Source organism: Pinus tabuliformis, chromosome J (genome assembly GCF_031772625.1).
Source record: "Pinus tabuliformis cultivar Carrire ecotype Pingquan chromosome J, CPIR1, whole genome shotgun sequence".
Classification (NCBI taxonomy): Eukaryota; Viridiplantae; Streptophyta; class Pinopsida; order Pinales; family Pinaceae; genus Pinus; species Pinus tabuliformis.
The window spans coordinates 500,237,878-500,262,152 of NC_142295.1; the positions used below are offsets into that span (position 1 = coordinate 500,237,878).

At 40.1% G+C, this 24,275-nt stretch overlaps 1 pseudogene; it reads left to right on the forward strand.

Annotated features, from left to right (window-relative positions):
* Positions 1 to 24,275, forward strand: part of LOC149227974 (serine hydroxymethyltransferase 3, chloroplastic-like) — a 106,959-nt pseudogene that overhangs the window by 46,207 nt on the left and 36,477 nt on the right.

The window sequence follows — 24,275 nt, forward strand, 5'->3', positions numbered from 1 at the left end:
GGAAAGTTAAATATTCAATGAAATCCATGATTTTTATGTGGTTGGCCCTAACGAATAATGTTTTGACATCAGAGGTTCTACAAAATAGGGCAAGGTAGGGTCCTAGAATTTGTACTCTATGCAAATGTGAAGGAGAAACAATAGACCATGTGCTAGTGTTCATTTGTATTTCTTCTCAGGAGGTATGGGGTGTTATTCTCCCCTTATTTGAGGATAGGGTACTTGGCTAGAGGCTTCCTTGTTGGTTTGTTTGATTATAGAGCACTCAAATAACATAGATCATTGCCCCTAATTGCCTCTAGAGCCATTTGGACTAGAAAGAAGGAATAACAATTTTGTAGACAAGGAGATCCCTCCTTTTTAGGTACATCATCAAATAAAAATACCTATATGAAGGCATAAAAATGACTCCAAAGGTTAAAATTCCAAGGTGGGTTTCAATCTAAAGGTTGATAAAACTTATCCATGGCCTTTCTTTGTTGGTGCTTGCCAAGGTGATATTCTTGTTATATATATTATCTATGAATATGTGTGATATTCTTGTTCTATATATTATCTGTGATTCGAACCCAAGTCAGTTGCTCCTGCATGTGTGATATTCTTGTTTTGTATATTATCTACAATTCGAACCCAAGTCAACAATGTGCAGGAGGCAAATTCGAACTAGTGCTTCTTTTGGTGTCTTTCATGTCTACCTCTGCCAAAGAATTATCCACAATACATCAAGTTCTGGATTCACATGTCTCCTAATATTTGATTATTTTTCACATTTTGAAGTGGGCACAGAGGATAGCTCTTGTTTCAGGTGAAAACATATTCATTACAGGTCATAATAGGTAGTGGAGCAGTAGGGATGGGATTGTTGGGTCAATAAAATTTGACCCAACTGCAAATTTGATGCCCAAAACTTCACAACTAGTTTCTGGGGTTCCCTGGCAATAGAAAGGCAGAAAATTAGGAGGTTTGAAAGTTTGAGGCTGTGTCCATCATATTTTGGCTTGACGGGGCTTGATCTAGGTTCGGAGTTATTTATCCAAACAAATCCCTACACTACTGGCCCTTTCGGCATCAGCCCGCGGAGCGCGGACTGAAGTATCACTCGAAGTTTTTTTGTTCCAAGTGTTGTTGGAGCAAGTGGACTGGGAAAATGTGTTGCATGCAGAACATTACAGAGTTGCAGGATAGGGGATGAAGATAATCCATATCTTGTTGAGAGGGAGTGTTGAAAATGCAACAAGATGATGGAGCTTAGTGGAAAGGAGTCGCCTTCACTAAGTGGTCCCGCAGGCTATTTTTGGCACAAAGTCTATTTTTAGACTATGTCTATTTTTAGACATATGGATCATGGTCTATGAGTTGCAGGATGTTTTTTATGGATTATTGGTCATGTTGGAAAAAATAGATGGAATTCTATTTTTGGTTCACAGCGGAGTGATCAGAGTCTATTTTTAGACTGCCAGGCTAAAAATAGAAACAGTCAAATATTATTAGCCCTTAGTAATATTTGGACTCTAAACATTATCTTATTCTCTTGGAGCACTTCAGTTCAAGCTACGGATGTGGCACATACAGCTGACAAAAGGAATCACATGGTTTCTTATGTGTTAGTTGAGCTATTGCATGGAGGACTTCAGTTAGAATTCATGCATTTGAGTTCTGTGGAGTTGATGGAGTTGTGTTCAGTTTGACTTAGTTGAACTAGTTGTATTTAGTCTAACTAAAGAATACACTAGTGATGAGTTGTGTGAATTAAATATTAATTAATTCACTAATTATTAACTCATAAAGCAACTAAAGAATACATCAGTTAACTCAGTGCATGGACAGTTCAACAGAGACAGGTGTTAGAGGTAAGTGAAAGGGTGAGTTGTGACTATCAGTTGTGCATGAGATTTGCACATGCATGGGATTGAGTTTGATCCAGGTGGATATTGGTGGCCATCTGCCAAGTCCACCTGGACCCCCACCATTTTCTTTCTCAGCATTTTCAGTTTCCTTAATTGTAGCACAAATTACTATTTTTAGCAGTTTTTCGGGTCCTGAACTTCCGGAGCCATTTTGAGGCCCTAAACGATGTTTTTTGGGGAATCCGGGGGCAACATGGGTCCATGGAATGGACCGATGTTGGTCGTTCCAACAATGATAGTGCTCGGATAGATCTTTCTAATGAGCTATTGTACGCGTCAAACGGAGATCATATGCCAAAGTTACGACCCCGGGAAGTTGATGTACCAATTTACCCCAAACGGGGCCCACAGTTTAGCGTTTCATCTCCTAGGGTTAGGTTTTGGAAGGGTTTTCCATTGTTTCTCAACAATAAATAGGCCTTTGAGCCTCATTGTAACACAGTTCAGAGGCATGTAGCCATCACATCTCTTCTCAGAGATAAGCTACCATCGCCCTAGCTGGTTTATTTCCATTTCTGGTTGTAAGCATCTTTCAGTATTTTCCATTAATGAAATGAAGTATTATTTCCGCTGCATCTTTGTGTATATGGTTATCTCTGTAATTTGTTGCGTTCCTGTTTAAATCCGGATCAGTGGTATCAGAGTGGTATGCTTTTTCTCTGTTTTTCTTTGCATGTCCCCAACAAGGTCGGGATATAAGGAGTTAGGGCTTGAACTGGTTGAACCTTTGCAAGACCAGCCTCGCAGATCCCGACGGCCTCCCATGGCGGATGAGAAGAAAGACGAGGGGGCAGGAGATCCCATCAAAATCTTGCTCGAAGAAGCCCTCGAGCGACAATAGAATGCGATGATGGACAGCTTTGCCCAGATCCTTCAACGGCTACCCAGAAGCAACGCATCGGCTTCCAGCAGCTACTCTGGAAACGCCACACCCTTTAAGGTACAAGTTAATTTTGAAATCCCCATATTTGAGGGTCAGATAGACATAGATGCCGTAGATAAATGGTTAAATCTGCTAGAGGGTTATTTTTCTGTTCATGAATTTTCGAGTCGGGAAAAGATTGTTTTTGCTCTTCTCAAAGCAGCCCCCCACGTCAAGGACTGGTGGGAAACCTACTGCGAGCAGAAGGATGAAAGTACTGGCTCACTATTTTCAGCCGCACCCACCTAGGATTCGTTCCGGGATGCCATCAAGGAGCAGTACTACCCTGTCGGAAGCTATGAGGATGAATACATAAAGTGGACCACGCTGCGGCAGGGAAGGGACCAAGACGTGCCGGAGTTCACCAATCTTTTCCATACCCTTCGCACAAAGTTGGGTATCAAGGATTCGGAGCAACATTTGATACTCAAATACCGTGGCTTCCTGCACAAGTACATCCAAGAAGAAATACAATTCCTAAACATCCCCTCGCTCGGCGCAGCATACCGATATGCTGTCAAGGTTGAGCAGAAGTTTAAACAAAAGAAGCGAGACTTTGGATCTGCAAATCCAAAGCAGGGGAAAGGTGCTCCTAAACCACAGAACAAAGGACAAAGCCAAGGTGGGACAGCCCAAGACAACCAGCCGAAGCTGCAAGCAAAGAACAGTGCTGCAAAGCCGAGAAAGGACATTGGAAAATGGTGCGAGTTCCATAAGAGCTCCACTCACAACACAAGTGAGTGTCGGGCCAAGCAGTCATTGGTGGCTGAGCTAAAGGTTTCAGAATCAGATGCATGTTCCGACTCTGAGTCAGAACCCGATAAGGGGTATGAAAAAGGGAAGCAGATCATTGATGCGGATCCCAGTACCACTGTTGCTACCGCAAAGATCCAGAAAAATGAACCCGAAGATCCAGAAGAGGAGGAGCGTCTCTTCCACTCCCAGATGTGGGTAAAGGGCTCCCCGATACAGTTCATTGTTGATAGCGGGAGTCAAAAGAACCTCATTTCAGCAGAGGTCGTGAAGCGGTTGGGCTTACCGACCACAGCACATCCACAACCATACACCATTGGGTGGCTTCACCAAGGACGAGATCTTCGCGTGAGCCAGCAGTGTCGCCTTCCATACAACATCAAGCCCTTCACGGATGAGGTATTGTGTGACATTGCTCCCCTTGAAGTTTGTGATGTATTACTAGGACAACCATACTTGTGGAAGCGACATGCTGTGTATGAATCAAGGCCCCGTGCTGTTATTATTACATTGGGAAATAAGTTGTTCAGGATACCAGAGGTAGCACCACCTGCCGCCATCTCCTTGATTACTGCAAAACAATGCAGTAAGATCATTTCCAAAACCAGGAAATTTGTTTTCCTGATGATACACCCTCAAGGAAAGAAGAAGACAGTGGCCGCGGCCTCCAAACGGGGTCCCTCTGCACGACAACTACAGATGGACAAGATTGTGGAGGAGTACGAGGACATCTTCACCTCCTCAGCAGGGGTTCCTCTGCACTGTCAAGTCAAGCACTCCATCGATCTGACCCCAGGTGCGTCGCTACCCAATGGACCAATTTATCGGCGCTCCGTTCTAGAGAACAATGAAATCAAGAGGCAGATTCAGGAGCTCCTGCAGAAAGGTCACATCCGTCCGAGTTCATCGCCCTGTGGGAGCCCGATCGTGTTGGTACAGAAGAAGGATGGGACGTGGAGACTCTGTATTGACTATCGGGCGCTGAACAAGATCACTGTCCGTAATAGGTACCCGATCCCGCGGATTGATGACCTCCTAGACCAACTAAAGGGGGCGAAATATTTCAGCAAGATCGATCTGAAGTCAGGATATCACCAGGTACCAATCGAACCCTCGGATGTGTGGAAGACTGCCTTCAAATCCAAGGAGGGCCTCTTCGAATGGTTGGTCATGCCTTTCGGATTGACGAATGCTCCTGCAACCTTTATGAGGCTAATGGATGACATCTTGCGGCCATTCACCAACTCCTTTGTAGTAGTATACTTGGATGACATTCTGATCTTCAACCAGAGTTGGGAAGAGCACCTCCACCACATCCGACAGGTTCTCCAAACACTGCGGCAACACAAGCTATGTGCCAATTTGGAGAAATGCACTTTTGGCATGACCCAGGTTCAGTATCTGGGATACATCATTGATGAACAGGGGGTGCATGTCGATCCAGCCAAGGTCCAAGTCATTCGGGATTGGCCCTCTCCAACCACTCTAACAGAGCTCCGCAGCTTTCTAGGTCTTGCCAACTTCTACCGCAGGTTTGTGTTGGGGTTTTCTCATATTTCTTGGCCCTTGAGTCAAGTCACCAAGGGAGGGGCGAAAGAAAAATTCTTTTGGTCTGAATCTCAACAGAAGGCATTCAGGGAGTTGAAGGATCGCCTCTGCACGGCACCAGTGCTCGCGTTACCAGATTTACAACAACCATTTGAGGTCGAGACAGATGCCTCTGACTATGCTATTGGGGCAGTCCTTACTCAACATGGACATCCAGTGGCATATCACAGTGAAACACTTTCAGACACAATCCGGAAGTACCCCACTTATGATAAAGAGATGTATTCCATTGTACAGGCCTGCCGACAATGGAAGCATTACATTTTGGGGAAGGAAACGGTCATCCACACAGACCACCGACCCCTGCAGTTCATACAGACCCAAGGGAAATTGCAGAATGATCGCCATCAGAAGTGGTCTACATACCTGCAACAGTTTCACTTGAATATCAAGTATAAAAAGGGCAGCACCAATAATGTTGCAGATTGCCTCAGTCGACCACCGATCATGGCGCTAACCACCGTGCTCAACTCTTGTGGGCACGAGACTTCTGATTGGCCACTTCTCTACAAAAGCGACCCAGAATTCGGCCACACATACCAGACACTCTTGGAGGGTCGGCATGTTGCAGATTTTCACCTCCAGGATGCCCTATTATGCCACCTCGGTCACCTTTGTGTTCCTTCAAGCGAGCGTGCCAAGATGATTTGGGAAGCACACTACAGTCGGGCTGCTGGGCATTTCGGGGTCGAGAAAATAGTGGCAGTACTGCAAAATTATTTCTATTGGCCGAATCTTCGACAGGATGTTGGGAAGTACATCCGATCATGTACTGCCTGTGCCATTGCCAAACCGACCATTAAGAAGCACGGCCTCTATACCCCGTTGCCTACCCCTAGTCGACCTTGGGAATCCATCTCCATGGATTACATGTCAGGCCTTCCTTCCACTAAGCATGGAAATGACTGTGTTTTTGTGGTCGTCGACAGGTTCTCGAAGATGGCCATTATGGTGGCCTGCAAGAAGAATATCACAGCAGAAGCCACTGCTAAACTCTTCTTTGAACGAGTGTGGGTGCACTTTGGGATCCCACAGTCTATCATCTCAGATCGGGACAGTCGGTTTCTCAGCACATTTTGGTCCAGTCTCTGGTCAATGCTGGACACCAAACACACGAAGTCCACAGCCTTCCATCCTCAAACTGATGGCCAGACAGAGGTTGTCAATAGGATGATTGTGCACATTCTGCGCATGTATAACTCAAAGCATCCACGCACATGGGACGAGAGCCTCCCCTATGTTCAGCACAGCTACAACCGAGCTCTTCACAGCTCCACTGGCCATAGCCCTTTTCAGGTGGGTTTGGGATTCCAGCCACTATGCCCCATTGATGTGGCCATGCCACTTGCAGCTACTCACATGAATTCAGCTCATGTCCAGTCCGAAACAGATAAGGCCACCAGCTTCATTGAGCGCATCCAACATATTCGCCAGCAGGTCCATGACATTCTTGAGAAATCAAATGCCAAGTACAAGCAGCGACATGATCAACATCGGGTGCCACACAAGTTTCAGGTGGGCGACAAAGTCTGGTTGCATTTGCAAAAGGAACGCCTTACTGGAGCCTATCGGAAATTGAGACCACTATGATATGGTCCTTACACCATTACTAAGGCTATGGGAGACAATGCATTTGAGCTCAGCATTCCCCCATTCCTTGGCCTGCACCCAGTGTTCAATGTGGACCGCCTTCGGCCATACTTTCCACCATTGCTAGACACATCCGACATTGCAGAACAGCTCAAACCCACAGAATTAAATCCAGATTGCATGAAACAAGCTGCAACTGATCGGATCATGGACACACAGATCAAGAACACTCGCCAACAGAATATCCAACTGTATCGAGTTGTCAAAGCAGGCCAACTCCTTCAGCAGGGCAAGTGGCTCACCAGGGAACAAGTTCAGCAGAAGTTTCCTCATCTCATGGAGGAGCTCAACGCAATGGGGACCATTGCTTCCTAAGGGGGGAGGAATGATCCAGGTGGATATTGGTGGCCACCTGCCAAGTCCACCTGGACCCCCACCATTGTCTTTCTCAGCATTTTCAGTTTCCTTAATTGTAGCACAACTTACTATTTTTAGCAGTTTTTCGGGTCCTGAACTTCCGGAGCTGTTTTGAGGCCCTAAACGACGTTTTTTGGGGAATCCAGGGGCAACATGGGTCCAACAATGATAGTGCTCGGATAGATCTTTCTAATGAGCTATTGTACGCATCAAACGGAGATCATATGCCAATGTTACGACCCCGGGAAGTTGATGTACCAATTTACCCCAAATGGGGCCCACATTTTGGTGTTTCATCTCCTAGGGTTAGGTTTTGGAATGTTAAGGGTTTTCCATTGTTTCTCAACAATAAATAGGCCTTCGAGCCTCATTGTAACACAGTTCAGAGGCATGTAGCCATCACATCTCTTCTCAGAGATAAGCTACCATCGCCCTAGCTGGTTTATTTCCATTTCTGGTTGTAAGCATATTTCAGTATTTTCCATTAATGAAATGAAGTATTATTTCCACTGCATCTTTGTGTATATGGTTATCTCTGTAATTTGTTGCATTCCTGTTTAAATCCAGATCAGTTATGCCAATGAGGATTGCACAGTGTGGGCCAATATCAAGGTAATTGTAGTTTGTGCTCACGTGATTCTCTTGCAGGATTGTGCAGTGGAGGCAGGCAAAGCAGCGGAGGAGATTTGAACCTGTGACTTGTTCGGATCTGAGCTAGTTTTGTGTGTAACAGGTGGAGATAGTACTGAGTACTTGTGAGCAGTCTTGTACTATGTATTGTTACATGTTCTCAATCATTATAATATACATATAGTGTGGGGTTTTCAGCTATATGCTTTCCCCGGGTTACATATTGTGTTAATGTGTGCATGCGATTGATGTTTCATTGTTTTTGATGCTGCTAAATTGATGATCAATGTAGACGAGGTTATGTATTATGCATGTATTCCGCAATAGTGTATAATCGGGATAATCTCTGTGAATAAGTGTCATATTATTCAAAATTTCTACATGGTATCAGAGCTGTTGATCATCAGATCTATTATTCAGAAAGTGTTTACATTTTATTTCTTCAGGCAGAGTCTGTAATTGGGCCAGGTAGCCTCTGGATTCATCCTTCTTTTGGAAGGTGAGATATCTGGTAAAAGCCCATACAGTCAATCTCTGTATGAGAAATACTTTGTTCTCACAAATTTTAGATCGAAAGCGGGTGAGTTTTGAGCTAGTGGAATTCAAATTTGCAGCAGTGTTTTCTTGCTGTCAAAGTTGAAATGTCTTTCAACGGATTGTGAATGGAGTATGCTCTTGAAGGCAGCTCGAACTATATTGCATGGAAAGATAGGATGGAGGCGGTGTTAGATGACAATGGGTTGAAGGAGTTCATAGAGGCTGAGGTCCCAAAGCCTACTGATGCTGCTGAAGCTGTGGCTTGGAAAAAGAAGACAGCAAAGTGTCGAAGGATTCTGTTGGAGGGCGTGAAGGATCACATTGTGTCCAGCCTGCATGGAAAGGCTTCTTCATACTTGATGTGGAAAGCATTGACAGATCTATTCCAAAGCAAGAGCGATAAGAGGAAGCTGGTGCTCAAGGATAAACTGAGAAACATTAAGTGTGAGAATGGAGACAGTATGCCCAGGTATCTCACGAAGTTAACCTAGTGCCGGGATGAGCTGGGAAGTGTGGGGATGACTGTTGATGATGAGGACTTGGTGAGCTTGGCTCTCCTTAGTCTTCTGAAGAGTTGGCATTCCTATCAAGACTCTGTCAATGGTCAGGAGAAAATGCCAGGATGGGAGAGACTTTTGTCGGATCTTGTGCAAGAGGAGATCAAATGGAGCACCAGAGACAGTTCTTCATCCATGCGTGATGAGGAGAACTGTGCCTTAGCGAGTAAGGTGAAGAAGGGGAAGGAGAAGGGTTCTCTTTCTAAATCTAGTTCTTCTAATGATGGGGAGAAGGTTGACAAGTCAAAGGTGATATGCTTTTGTTGTCATGAGTTGGGCCATTATGCTACTAATTACCCAAAGAAGAAATCCAATAAGGGATCCGGGGAAGGATCTGAAGGTGAGGCACTTGCTTCACAATTTGAGTTGGATTTCACACTCTTCGCATGCATGGTTTCATCCATGGTGGGAAGTGGTTGGTTTCTTGACAGTGGAGCTTCTTTCCACATGACCGGTGACAAGAGTTTGTTCAGTACTTTGGAGGAGAAAGATCTCCAGGTACTCATAGCGATGGGTAATGATGAGAAGTATAGTGTCTCAGGTGTAGGCACGATTATTTTTTAGAGGGAGCATGGAGCTCGCCTTAACTTGACCGATTTCAAGTATGTACCAGGACTAAAGAGAAACTTGGTGTCGATCGCGATGCTGGAAGACAGAGGCTATGATGTAGTCTTCAGTAAGGGAAAGGTTTTCCTTAGACACATCATCACTAGACAGGTGAAGCAGATTGGTTCACGGGTCAAGAACCTGTATGCTCTTGAGGTTCAAGATGCATGCAAAGCCTTGAGCAGCGAGGCAACTAATGGAGACTTGGTGGTTGAGAGGGAGGGTATATTACCTCTCAACATGCAGAGCCAGAAGAAGTCTCAGACAATTGCGGAGGAGCCACGATTGGTGCAATAGATTCAGGAGGTTGTGGAGCAGCCACAACAAGGGAAGCTGAGAGGAGATCGAGTAGAGACATCTACTCATGCAGAGACCTCTAGTAGGGGGAAACTTCAAGCCAAGTGGGCTGAGGGATTGCATGCAGCCATACCTCTAGGTAGGAGGTGGGGTGATGTGGATTGATCATCCCAAGGAGGAGGGGCAGGATCCTTGAGGTACCAAACCTCTTGGATGAGACCTTGCTACGGGAGCCCGATGTGGAGTAGCAGGAACTGATTGATTGGGTAGAGATAGATGTGGATGGAGCGGCAGAGAGAGTGACAGTGCAGGGAATCCTAGGACAGCGCATAGCTAGCAGGCTGCAGCAATGCGAGAGGCACAAGTGTTTTGCACAGTGCTAGGTGGCACAGAGAGGTGTGCAATGGTGCAAGATGCATGGAGATGTTGCAGTAGCATAGAGTTTAGAAAGGGAGCAATTGTCAGTAGCAGGTAGAGATTCAGCATCAGAGTATGTTCCTAGCCCAACAAAGTGGTCAGTTGGGAGTGTTTTTGTTCCAAGTGTTGTTGGAGCAAGTGGACCGGGCAAATGTGTTGCATGCAGAACATTCTAGAGTTCCAGCATAGGGGTTGTAGATAATCCATATATTTTTGAGAGGGAGTGTTGAAAATGCAACAAGATGATGGAGCTTAGTGGAAAGGAGTCGCCTTCACGAAGTGGTCCCGCGGGCTATTTTTGGCGCAAAGTCTATTCTTAGACTATGTCTATTTTTAGACATATGGATCATGGTCTATGAGTTGCAGGATGTTGTTTATGGATGATTGGTCATGTTGGGAAAAATATATGGACTTCTATTTTTGGTTCATAGTGGAGTGATCAGAGTCTATTTTTAGACTACCAGGCTAAAAATAGAAACAGTCAAATATTATTAGCCCTTAGTAATATTTGGACTCTAAACATTATCTTATTCTCTTGGAGCACTTCAGTTCGAGCTATGGATGTGGCACATGCAGCTGAAAAAAGGAATCACGTGGGTTCTTATGTGTTAGTTGAGCTATTGCATGGAGGACTTCAGTTAGAACTCATGCATGTTAGTTCTGTGGAGTTGGATGTGGAGTTGATGGAGTTGTGTTCATTTTGACTTAGTTGAACTAGTTGTATTTAGTCTAACTAAAGAATACACTAGTGATGAGTTGTGTGAATTAAATATTAATTAATTCACTAATTATTAACTCATAAAGCAACTAAAGAATACATCAGTTAACTCAGTGCATGGACAGTTCAACAGAGACAGGTATTAGAGGTAAGTGAAAGGGTGAGTTATGACTATCAGTTGTGCATGAGATTTGAACATGAATGGGATTGAGTTATGCCAATGAGGATTGCGCAGTGTGGGCCAATATCAAGGTAACTGTAGCTTGTGCTCACGTTATTCTCTTGCAGGATTGTACAGTGGAGGCAGGCAAAGTAGCGGAGGAGATTTGAACCTGTGACTTGTTTGGATCTGAGCTAGTTTTGTGTGTAATAGGTGGAGATAGTACTGAGTACTTGTGAGGAGTATTGTGCTATGTATTGTTACATGTTATCAATCATTATAATATACACATAGTGTGGGGTTTTCAGCTGTATGCTTTCCCGGGTTACATACTGTGTTAATGTGTGCATGCGATTGATGTTTCATTGTTTTTGATGCTGCTAAAGTGATGATCAACGTAGAGGAGGTTATGTATTATGCATGTATTCCACAATAGTGTATAATCAAGATAATCTCTATGAATAAGTATCATATTATTCAAAATTTCTACAATAGTCCCGCACCTCCTTTTAGCTACCTGGAGCACTAAGACTGAACTTTTGTAGGCTAGTCAAATGGCCGAGCCCCCTGTGTATAGCTTCAAATGATTGACATTGAATTTTCCTTGGAAGAGTTCTCCATTTAACTTTACCAACTGCACCATGCCACCATCTATGATCTACTTAATAACATACAGTCCCAGCCAATGCATTCTGAGATTGCCTGGGAATTTATTAAACTTACTATCATACAACAACACCAAATCATTTACCTTGAAGGTGCGCAACTTAATATGTTGATTGTGCCAAGCCTTTTCGCTTTGCTTTTGGACCCGCTGGTTAAATCCAGCCAAAAATTTTTCTTCTTAAAGCTCCTCCAACTACACAAGCCTCTCATCCAGGTCTCCACAATTTGTCATACTTGTGAGCACTACTATGCGCATACTAGGCATGATGTTTTCCATAGGCATACAACTTCCACTCCAAGGACAAGCTAAAAGGTGTCTGTCCCTTCATTTTCTTACATGTCATCCTATAATCCCATAATACTATAGGTACGCACAGGTCCCAATCACTTCGCTGCACATTACATACTTTGTTTAGCGCATGGCATACCTTGTTGAATGCTTCTATGCAGAGAACCATTTGTGTGATTATTCTTTCTACATAATGTCTTCCCAACATTAAGAGCCATTTGCACATCAGTCCCCCCAACACATGCTTATTGATCATACATTTCAGCGCGGAGTTCATGTGCATCCGCATAGGTTGTTTTCCACATGCCTGCGCCCACCTGGCTAGATGCGCGCACGGATCATTCTATACATTATACTTGTCTATCAATCACACCCTAGGCTTCCCAAATCGTGTGCACATAATTTCCCTACACTCGTGCCAGTCATCAAAGCTCCCTTTGTGTGTACCCAACCACCTCAGGGGCATAGCATGCAGTACCCAATCCAAGGCTTGGAAGCATTGCTTTTTCTGCACCTCCCTTTCAAACTTATTAAAGAAGGTATCTCCCTCACTTAGACCATCATAAGTAGGTAGGTCTCTTACTTCTGTCGATACGCAATGCAGCGAACTTGTCATCATATTACAATTCATGGTAGTTACCTCACATAATTGACTCTACCATCATTTCGTCTCCCCATCTAAATCCAAAGTACAGGAGCTTTCATGCTCCCATGAAATCCACCCATCCGCAGTGGGATTCACCAGTCCTGGTTTTGCACTGTTATCTTATAGATGCAGTCCAAATCATCATCACTTTCATAGTCACACACCGACTTCGTATAGCGCGATCCCTTAGTAGGGTCCAAGGGTATAATTACACATAGTGACTTCTTCAAAAAAATCAGTGTTCACTTTTTCAGATTGATTACCCCGTTCATGTCAGTGGCCCAATGAGTTCCTAAGAGCGCAGGGTAGGGATTGTTGTCATCAACAATCTCTATCACTTCAAAGTCTACTAGCATGCTCGCTCCCTCAATATCCATGATTATTCCCTACAATTGCCCCATGGGTATTATTTTTTGTTGGTTTTCCATTCTTAGTTGAATAGGGGACCACTGCATCGCAGGTTACCCCATTCGCTCCCATGTATGTTTCGGCAGAACATTCGCATCCGATCCTAGATCCAGGATGACTTGATCCATCTCATATTCTCTAATCTGCACGGTTAGTCTCATTTCTCTTCCCTTTTTGGTCTTATATTTTCTCATCTTCCTGACTACTTGGGGTTCCCCTGGTGTAGTCCCAGCACATCTGTTAATGAGTTCTTGTAATCATTTCACCACTTTAATGTCACGCAGTAGTTTCATACATGTCTCTAGGAATGTTGTGAGCATAGATGGGCCCATCTCCAGCTCTGATTTATCTTTGCTTCCGGAAGTGGAGGCATTAGTGAAGCTCTTCTTGGCTTCCATGAAGGTTTCCCAAGTGCGCTCCAGATCAAACTTTTCTTCCTTCGCCAGAGCTTTGCGAACCCAAGAACTATCTTCTGGTTGTTTTCCTTTTTCATCTCCCATCGCGATTCCACATCGAAGCACAATGTTCACATTCAGATCTTCCTCATGTGGCTCAGACCTCATCATTTGTAGGTTTTGAGTTGGGGGAGGCGGTAACGCTCCTTTGTCGCATATCCTAGCTATGAGTGTAGTACAATCTTATGTTTCATGATTAAACAAGTTGCAATACAAACACGACGGGCATGTTGAGTTTGTGAAATTGTGGGCATAATGTCCTAGCCCTCCACAATTGTAGCATATCAACTATCCACGACCTCTTCCAGGTCCTCCTCTGCCTCAACCTCGTCCACGCCCCTGAAATCCTGTTTGCGCCATTCCTGAATTTTGGTGAAGGGGCCATGTTTTGAATTGAACTCTGTAGGTGGGAGTTCTATCCATCATTAACTCATAGCTTCTACAAGTGTGCTCATCGTGTCCCACTGACCTACAAAAGTTATAGAACAATTGTTGCAAATTTTACGTATACTTCTGTAACAAGTGACAATTGTCTATGGAATGTTTTCTTGCTATTTGACAAATCGCACACCACAAAGCAGGTGCCACACTAGGTCTTTCTTGTGCTTCCAGTCTTAAGGGCATCGGTCCTCCTCCTACGAGGTAATTTGTGAAAATCAGGCAGTGGTCCTTGTCATGACCTTGATCCTTGCATTTTATCCACCATACCCTTTTGTGCACTTCTAGTCAAGTTGCCTTGTCCTCTTTCAGACTCTACATCTCAAGGCATAAATTCTTTAGCTACGTGTGGATCTGTTGAACTCCTAAGTTAGGATCCTACATCAGGGTCTTATGTAGCCTCATATCAAACTCTAAGTCCTCCACCTGAGTCGTTATATTCTATTGCAATAACGCACTCCTTAAATGTGGCATTATTGAAGCTACAACCCACTCACGATATTGTCCATCCGTTAGATTCATATTACCTTCACGAATCGTACATTTCAGCCTTTGATCCAGCTCCTAAGGAGTCTTGCCTGGTAGCATCATGATCTCTTTGAATCCAATGATCGACTGTGCTTCAAACTTCGGCCTACTAAATTCTCTATTTAGCACTTCTTGGATATCTGCGATTCCCACATTTGGATTATCATTGAAGTGCTTAATATACCAAGTCAGCACGCGGTTCTATAGGGTGCTAACTAGTGTTGCTTTCTTTATATTGTCATTTCTAACTCCTTGCACTTCCCATACAGCCCTTACCACAACCCAGAATTGGTCTGGATCCTCATTTCCCAAACCTTTGACCATAGGAAACTTCACTATGATTGCCATATTGAATCATGGTGGTGGTGGAGGTGGTATGGGTGAAGATGGAGGTGATGGTGGTGAAGGTAGTGGTGGTGTGGGTGGAGGTTGTATTTGTGGAATTATTTGCCTTATCAAATGGATTGCACTTCGTGGTGAGACCTTCATGAGCTCTTCCTAGTCCCCTCACAAAGATGAAATCAAAGGGCTAGTTTCTGGTCCTTTATTTCCTTCGTTCCTGTAAGATTTTCCACTTCACGTAGCCTTGAACATCAAAGTCACTACATAACCCTCTTTTCGCACAATGGCATTTTAATCCAAGTATTCAAAGACTTTACGTACTTACCTCGTGGTCCTTTGAGAAAGCATCACTCTACCTCGTTGTAGCTAACTGAGGTGTCAACCACGAACTCAGTAATGAATCCTCCTATAATATGATCGAGCCAATGATCAACAACGTGCACAATATTACCCTCTGATGCTTCCAACCTTTGCACTAACTCTAGGGTCCACACAATAGGATTGTTAAGTTTCCACCTTCCTTGGCTATCTTCTAGCTTCGTGATCCACTTGTATAGCTTAGTAGGGAAGGAAGTGAAGAAGATTTTGTGGATCTCCATGTACAAGTAGCAATCTAACCACTCTTCTTTTGTTAATCACAAGTTCCCCTTCCCCTGTGTCGCGAACTCATGAATTCTTCTATCCAACTAGCCTTCAATTTCTTTCTTAGTTGGATTCCAATGATACAACATCAAACATCTCAATGCAGATTCTAGTCCGGACAACGCAACCATTTCTTGGCTTAAAGGGGCCTAACCTAGGTTTAGAGTTATTTAGCCAAACAAATCCTTGCACTACTAGCTCTTTCGGCATCAGCCCACAAAGGGTGGACTGAAGTCTCACTCAAAGCAATATGGGGGGATGCTGCAACCAAGTTTCCACACCCTTGAGATGTTTGTGGTGTCGATTTAGTCCAATTGTGCCTATCTTCACACAGGTTACTTCTAGCCTTCAATACCATCGTGATCTATTATAATCAGTTTTCGTGCAGCCCTAACCAGGGGCTGAAATGCTTTCGAGCTGCCATGGCAGAGAACTGCACTATTTCCCCAATCTACAACGTGAATCTTACTTATCTTTTTATAGATGTTAGTCAACTTCACGTAAACAGATATTATATCTTGTATTCGTTTAATCAATACAATCATATATATTTGTGCATCATATAAACAATAGAAGTGCAATTTATACCCAATATATTCAATCCATAAAACAGGAAATAAATACACATAATAGATATGAAACTTCTCTTTATCAATACTTCCAATTGTTACAGACTTGACTCGCCCTGTATACTTAGCTACATGGGTCTACGCACTTAGCTATGGACTACTAGGCCTTTGCGCACTCAGCTGCAGAGCCTTCTCCTACTCTACGACCCAAACTAGACTTTACACTTTTGTTCTTCCATTATGCTTCTATTCCATGTTTAGATTAGATTCTTCCCTCTATGCCTTGACTACTTAGAGGCTCTCTCTATTTATAAAATCCCATGGTCCGCAGACCATGGATAGATCTCTACAGTCGACATTACATTAACAAAATTGAGGGCAGACAACCCAATGTCTCTTTTACAAGCTACGTGCTCCGCACCCACATAATGTGGAGTCTTTACATCGGAGTTACAATTTTTGACGAAAATCTGGGCTCTAAGCCCCAAAACTTCCCTTGGGGGATCCCGCGCCCAACATCATATAAACCTTTTTGTATCACAAAAGGCTTGACAATGGGAAATCCTTTGGCGTTCATGCTAGCGCAACCCTGATACTTCCCAGGTGTGCATGTTGTTCACAATTCACTCTATGATTTATTTATTTATGTATTTGTTATTGGTTGAAATTGCTACACGTATAGATAGCCTATGTGAAATCCTTGATAATCTTTACATTTGAAGACCAAGTGAAGAAATCACAGATCATAGTTGAATATAGTTTAACTTGAAGGTGTTTAGAAGATTCATTTGTGAATTGAGTTGCTAGAAATAAGCTTCTTATCTTCATTTAATGAACTATGTCAAATACCTTGATTTTATTTATAGTTTTTTTGAGTTAATGGTTAACGAATGGCTTGATAAAGAATTTGTTCTTGATTTGGATTCCCCTCAAATGCCAGCAAACAAAAATTGTAGACCTCAATAATACAATTAATGCTCCTGTCAAATTGTGCCTCAGTTACCGGGGCTACTAAATTTATTGTGATTTATTTATCTAGTTTGCAAATTACTCTGTGCAGAGGGAAAGCATAGCTTTATGGATCCTCCTCTGAGTGAGATCAATCTTGAAATGAATGTGATAATTGAGAAAGAAAAGCAGTCGCAATTCAATGGCTTGGAACTTATTTCTTTTGAAAATTTGACATCTTGGGTAGTTATGGAAGTTGTTGGATCATGTCTAATAAACAAGTATTCAAAAGGAATCCCTGGTAAGAAGTAAGTGCCTGAAGATATAACTTGGAATGTGAAGAATGGCACCATCATGATTGTGATTGTGTTTGAGCTACTTGGTAGTTTCTTCTTGCCACTTGGTATTTTTTTCTTGTTAAGCTGAGTTTATCTTAGATTTTGGACATGTACTTTTTAGTTTGAATGTTTGACATGTGTGTAATGGTTTTTGGGTTTAGCGTTATAGTGTAGAGACCTGTAGTTATTGCATGAGTATCTGTTATCACAATGATGGATACAGTTGTTGGACACTTTTCTATATTTATTCACTACTATGTTGGGTTGGGATTTATGCCATGCATATAATATGTTGGCAATGAATTCATTGACCAAAGTGAGAGGCTTTGCTAGCAGAGGGCCCTAGAAGCATTCCATCTTGACAACAGTACATGGGGTGTTAATTTTCAACCATTATCTCGATCCCGGCTAATTATTTTGTTTATACAACTCTCCTCCAACCACATCATCACATTATGGTGTGTCTGGTTATGAACTACGAACCTCCTTTGATAAGATTATCATTTCTATTTGGACATGTAACATGTGAGACTTTCTTTGCAATGTTTAGGGTTTGGACTTACCGCATGGAGGGCATCTGTCTCATGGATTCATGATAGCAAAAATGCGAGTATCTGCTACATCAATTTACTTTGAATCAATGTCGTATCGTCTAGATGAGTCCACAAGTGAGCTCACATTTCCAGTCTAATAATAACTAGGAGTGAAATAGTTCCATTATTGACAAATATTGAACCAATCTTTTGGGGAAGTGTCCAAAGTGTTAATTGTCGGGTTTTTTTTCTTGGGTTATAGGATTCATTGACTATGAGATGCTTGACAAGAATGCCACCCTTTTTAGGATCAAGCTTATCATGGTTGGTGCTAGTCCATATCCATGGGATATTGATTACCCTCGCATGAGGCAGGTATTGAAGTTGGGTATTTCTACAGATATTATATTGGTAGTCCTTTCAAAAAAAAAATCTTTCCAGCAATGTTTATCTAGCATATTTTATTAATATGTTCTTATAGTATGTAATGTTGGATTTTTTTAATGATTTTTAGTACTAAAAAGTTTGTGGTTTGGGAAGATTGCCAATACAATTGGGGCATACTTAATTATGGACATGGCACACATAAATGGTCACATTGTTGCTTCTATAATGGCCAGTCCATTTGATTTTTGTGATGTAGTAACAACTACAACGCACAAGGTGAGTTGATGCGATTAATTTTCTCTACACTTCACCCTTTCAATTAAAAATATGACTATATTATATGGATCTTTTTTTTGATCTATATTAATGCTATCTATTTGTGCCATTCCCCCCTTGTAGAAGAAAAAGAATCCCATTAATGTTCAATAAACGATGAAGAACTAAAACAAATATGTCATTCCCATCATAGGAGGAGTGATTATAGAGTTAAGAGGTGTAGATTTTCCTTTTGATTCTCTTAAATGTTCTTTAATTCAGTTCCTTGAATTGTTTGTCAATTGTTTCACTTTTTTCCTTTCATTTTTATCTTTATGATATTTTTCATTATGAAATATTTTTGGATTGGAGGGTTGTGATTTTTAGTCTTTACGAGGTCCTTGGGGAGGCATGATATTCTTCAGGAAGGAACCAATATTGGGGGTCGACCTAGAGACAACCATAAAAATGTAGTTTTTCCAAGGTTACAGGTCAATCTGAGTTCTCCTTCCTTTCCTCCATCATCCATATTGTTCTCCTGCTCACTAATATCATAATATTGGATATATAAATTTTTTGTATCATTTCATTTCTAAAAGATACATGAAATAATTTGTGGCTTTCTAGGGAGGACCACATAACCATACCATAGGAGGGTTGGTTGTTTATTTAAAAAATGATGTAACTGCAAAGTTCAAGGCTTATCAAGCACAAGTGTAGCACTCTCACATGTCTAAGCTTCTGTAAAATTCATTCATGTGAATTATTTTTTGAATGGATTTTTTTTCTTATCAAAGGTAAAATAGTTTTAGTAAGTTGTAGAAAATTACTGAGCCCTTACAAAGAGCCTAATGGATTTGGGTTACAATTTGGTGTTTGGTGGTAGTGAAAATCACCTAGTTCTAGTTGATTTGAGGCCCTTGGTAAGGATCCTTTATTCATATGCTAGAGTACACAACCTACTTGTATATTTATTTCTATTGGATTTAGCTGGTTGAATGTAACATGGTATATATTAATGGGCTTGGACAGGGCATTGATGGTGCAAGAGTAGAGGACATTTTGGATGTTGCTTCTATCACACTGAACAAGAATTTTGTACCAGGTTACATGAATTTTTTCTTTGTATATTTAGATGTAAGGGATTCATTGATTTTCCTTTCTCCATGGGATGATATAGCTTACTTTAATACCTTACGTTTTCAAGTGATAAAAGTGCTATGGTTCTTGGTGGTATATGCATAGGGACTCCTACATTAACTACTAGTGGGCTTATTGAGGATGACTTTATTAAGGTTGCAGATTTTATCCACGAGGGGGTGAAAATAGCCATTAAGGCTAAGGGCTATATGAAAACTACAAAGTTAAAAGATTTTATAGATTTTATTAAGTCATACAATTTCCAGCTACGAAATAACATTGTTGATCTAAAAAATAAGGTTGAATAATTTTCTAGCCAATTTCCATTGCCTAGTGTTGGCACTGAAAATCCTAGTTAGATATATGACGTGCTCACAAGATGAAAAGTGTCCTTTATTAACTTTTAGGTTGGGCTTCAGTGACGATAACCAGTTTGGTAAGATTTGGTTCCATGTGTATATTATAGTGATGAATAATGTTTTAAGATGAATTTTGTCAGAATTTATGTGCTTTCTGAGCATTGGAATTAACAGATTCTATTCCGATGTGTTGGATATTGAGTTTTCTATTTTTTTTATTGGAAATTATGTACGACTCTCTTTTTGTTCATCACAAGAATTTTGGGTTGAAAAATATTGATAACTTGTATGGAAGCTATTATAGCACTTATTTATGTGGTGTGACTATGGATATTTTATATAGCCTAGAAAGAAATATTCCATACTTCTCAAGGGCCCAGGTATTGGGTCAATTACATAGTTTCTTAAAGTGTGTTCACTAAGATACTTCTACACATGCACAGATTCCATGTATACATGACACATTTGCAATCAATTGGGCTTCTAAGATTTTATTAGTACATTAGGATGGCAAGAATTGGTCCCATTTGTAGATTATAGCAATGAACCATGTTCAAATCTGTATTTTTCTTGAATTTATGTGCTTTCCCATTATAAGCATACAAATTCCTTTTTGGTGTGATGGATGTTGAGCTTTCTATTTTATTTATTGGCAAAAAAAGTCTACATAATTTGTATGGTACACCCTTTCAATCCTTCATTTTCCTGAATAGTTATTTAGACTCTCTTCTATTGGTTAGGACTAAGTAATAGGAATAGTAGGCATAAAGACTTAGTTAGCAATAAATAGAAAGAAACTGCTATTATTACATTTATTTTACACACCCTTCATAAAATGAATTTACCACCCTATCCATGGTTTATAAATAGAATTGACATAGCTTGAGTAGGTATTTACACAGGGTTTGATTACAGAATTTACCACTTTACACACCCTATCTATGTTTCATTTAACTCGTTGACTACTCTTACTGTTTTGAATTATATTAGTATTAGTCAGTATATTATATCAATTGGGACTTACACTATTAGGAAGCTACATATTGAGTTTATTGAGTCTATATAATCAAGCTCTCATTTAGTCTATAGGGCAGAGGAAAGCAAAGTATATAGAGACATGGATTTCAGAGATCTGTGGCTTGAATCTTTTGAATCTATGTCCGGAGAATCCACAGTTTTAACATTTTTGTACCAACGTTTCAAATCCCAAATGGGATCCATCATCAGGATATGAGAATGATGATGACAGAGGAGCAGCAAAGAATAATAAATAGTGATGAGGATAAATATTTTTTTTTTTAGAATGACAAACTGTCGGCTGAAATAATTTTTTATTTAATTAATTTTAAAAAAAAAAATTATATATATTAATTTGCTTTAAATTTTTTTAATTAATTTTAATTAAATTTATATAATCTAATATTAATATTAATTTGATTTTTAAAATTTTATATATATATTAGTTTGTTTTATTAATATATTATATATATAATATAAATTTGTTTTAATATTAATAAGATTTAATATATAGAATTAAAATGCTTTAAAATTATTAATATGTTTTATTAATTTGTTTTATTAATTTGCTATAATATAACATTGATTTATTAATTTTATACCTAGATCTAAGAGAAATTAATATTAACTCTAATATGAAATTAATTTTTGTTTTTTTTTTCTAGAACTAAATAAAATTAAAATTAATATTAACTCTAAAAGAAATTAATTTAAACCTAGATCTAAATGAAATTAATATTAACCCTAATATGAAATTAAAATATACCTAGGGAAATATTAATTCAAGAATACTAATTTGTTCTATTAATATTATATAAATAATATTAATTTTGAATTAATATTAATTTTTATATAGAGACAAATTTGAGACCCAAAAACACAAAAAAATAAGTGGAGTATTTGATCCAATTACTATTGGATTCACTTATTCTAAACAAGTGTATATATATATTTTGTTATGGATTTTTATGGGGTGAAGAAAAAAGTGCAAGGATTGTTGGATTAAGGTTGTGAGACGTGATGTGATTTTCCTGAGGACTGTAAAATATACCATGTCTGGGTGGTATCTATTTTGCCAAAATTGCATAGGAATTGTAACTTCTCCCATACACAATAAGCAGCCCCTTGTGGAGGTATGTCAGTCCACGAGAGGTGAACATGTCACTTGGGGGAGTTGAACCCCAGTGGGCATGATAACAACACCCATATTTCACTGACCAGGTAAGACCCTATTGACAACATTGTTTAGCTTTTCATTTAATAGTATTCCGGTCTCAATTGTCTTAACAGGAGAGGGTATTATTTAATTAAATCATAGTATCTAAATGATGAACATGGGTTAAGTTTTGTTTCAAAATATTTGACTCTTGAATACACAATTTTTTGTGTGACCACCAAATGTAAGGCCTTTCAACCAACTGGATGTTCAAAGTAGCACAAATTATAGTGAGTGTAGTCTCACATTTCTAGAGATTATTTTCAATTGGAAGTGTTGAAAAGAATAATGGCAGTTTTCCAAACTGGGATTGTGAAACATATGAGTAACTGCTTCTATACCTTGGTGAAATTTCATTTACATATACATATATTCCAACTAATATCTCATTGAATTAGTAGGGTGTAAAAGCTTTTGTGAATGTTGGGAATGGTGTATTGGGATGTTTCCATTAACTCAGGTTCTGAACACCATGATTGAGTGTCAAGTAAAAACTTGGAATGTTTTGAATTAGTAATAATTTCTTTCTCAATGAAATTTTTTCATCTGCATATACATCCTAGTTGGGCTCTCTCGAAAATTGCAAAATATAAGACTTTTGTTATTGTGTCATGGATGGCATAAAGTAATACGATTTAATTAGCTCAGGTTTTCATTAGGTCAAGTGTCAAAGATTAGGATTGAAAGTCATCTACAACCGTGGTGGTTTATCAAATAGTAATGGTGTTTTAATGAGGAACCTTCATCTGCATGTACATTCCAACTCGACTCTTTCAGAAATGGTAGAATGTACTTTTTTGTTTTGAGTATTATTAGTCGAATAAGGTAACATTATTTAGGAAACCCGGTTATTGCATAGCAGCCATGAGTTTCTTGTGTCTAGTCATCATCTCAAATTCTTGTGATTGTTTTTTTTGTTTAGACTGCAAAATTGAGAGATTTTTTTCTTTTGAATAGCTACTCTGATTTTTCAATGGGAATTTATGTCTGATAATGTGGTGATTGTGCTTGATTTGTCTTAATTACTACATAGTTGTGTGATATGTCATTCATCAAAAGATAACATTTTTTTCAGTCTGGATTATTTTTCATTACTCCACTGCCAAAACACAGAAGTCCCTTCTGGGTTATGCATGTATTTGATTCTTGGGATTTTATGTTGGTAGTTCCTTTGTTGTTCATTGTAATACATTTGAAATTAAACATGAGGTGTTGTTTGTGGTGTAATAATACATTTGAAATTAAACATGAGGTGTTGTTTGTGGGGTAATACATTATTCTTAAGCAACACCTCTTGTTGATCAATGATTTGAATCTTTTTGTATTTGATGTCATGATCCCCAGCCATTCTTGTTGTAATGGAGATTGTTCTCACAAGCATTATTGCATGCTTAATGTATTGTCCTGATACAGTGACCTAATTATGTTTTATTATTATTACAACTCCATTGATATTATTGTCAAGTTCTTAGTGGTTCTATTCAATTGTAATCAATACCTCATGAGTTTGTGATTTTGGAGCAGGTGATAAACTAGGGGAGGGAAGACAATAATGGAATGGGGACCAATAGTGGAGATAGAACCTGACCTCTAAAGCTATAAAAAATCAGAACACAGCACATTTATAACACATTATAAAGGTGGTATTAAAATAACAAAGAATTCTCACAAGTTTAAAATAGTCCATAAACTCACTAGGCATACAATTGTCTAGAAAGTGACTCTTAGTTCACTGCCATACAAAACATCATGTCCAAACACATATTTAAATGATCTAACGTAAAGACACTTCAAATCCTTAGACATTAAGAACCATCAAATGTTTAGTCCAACAAGGTTCTGTTTTGATCTACATAGTACCTATCGTGATAAACTAGGGGAGGGAAGCCAATAGTGGAATGGGGACCAATAGTGGAGGTAGAACCTGACCTCTAAAGGTATAACAAATCAGAACAAAGCACACTAATAACACATTATAAA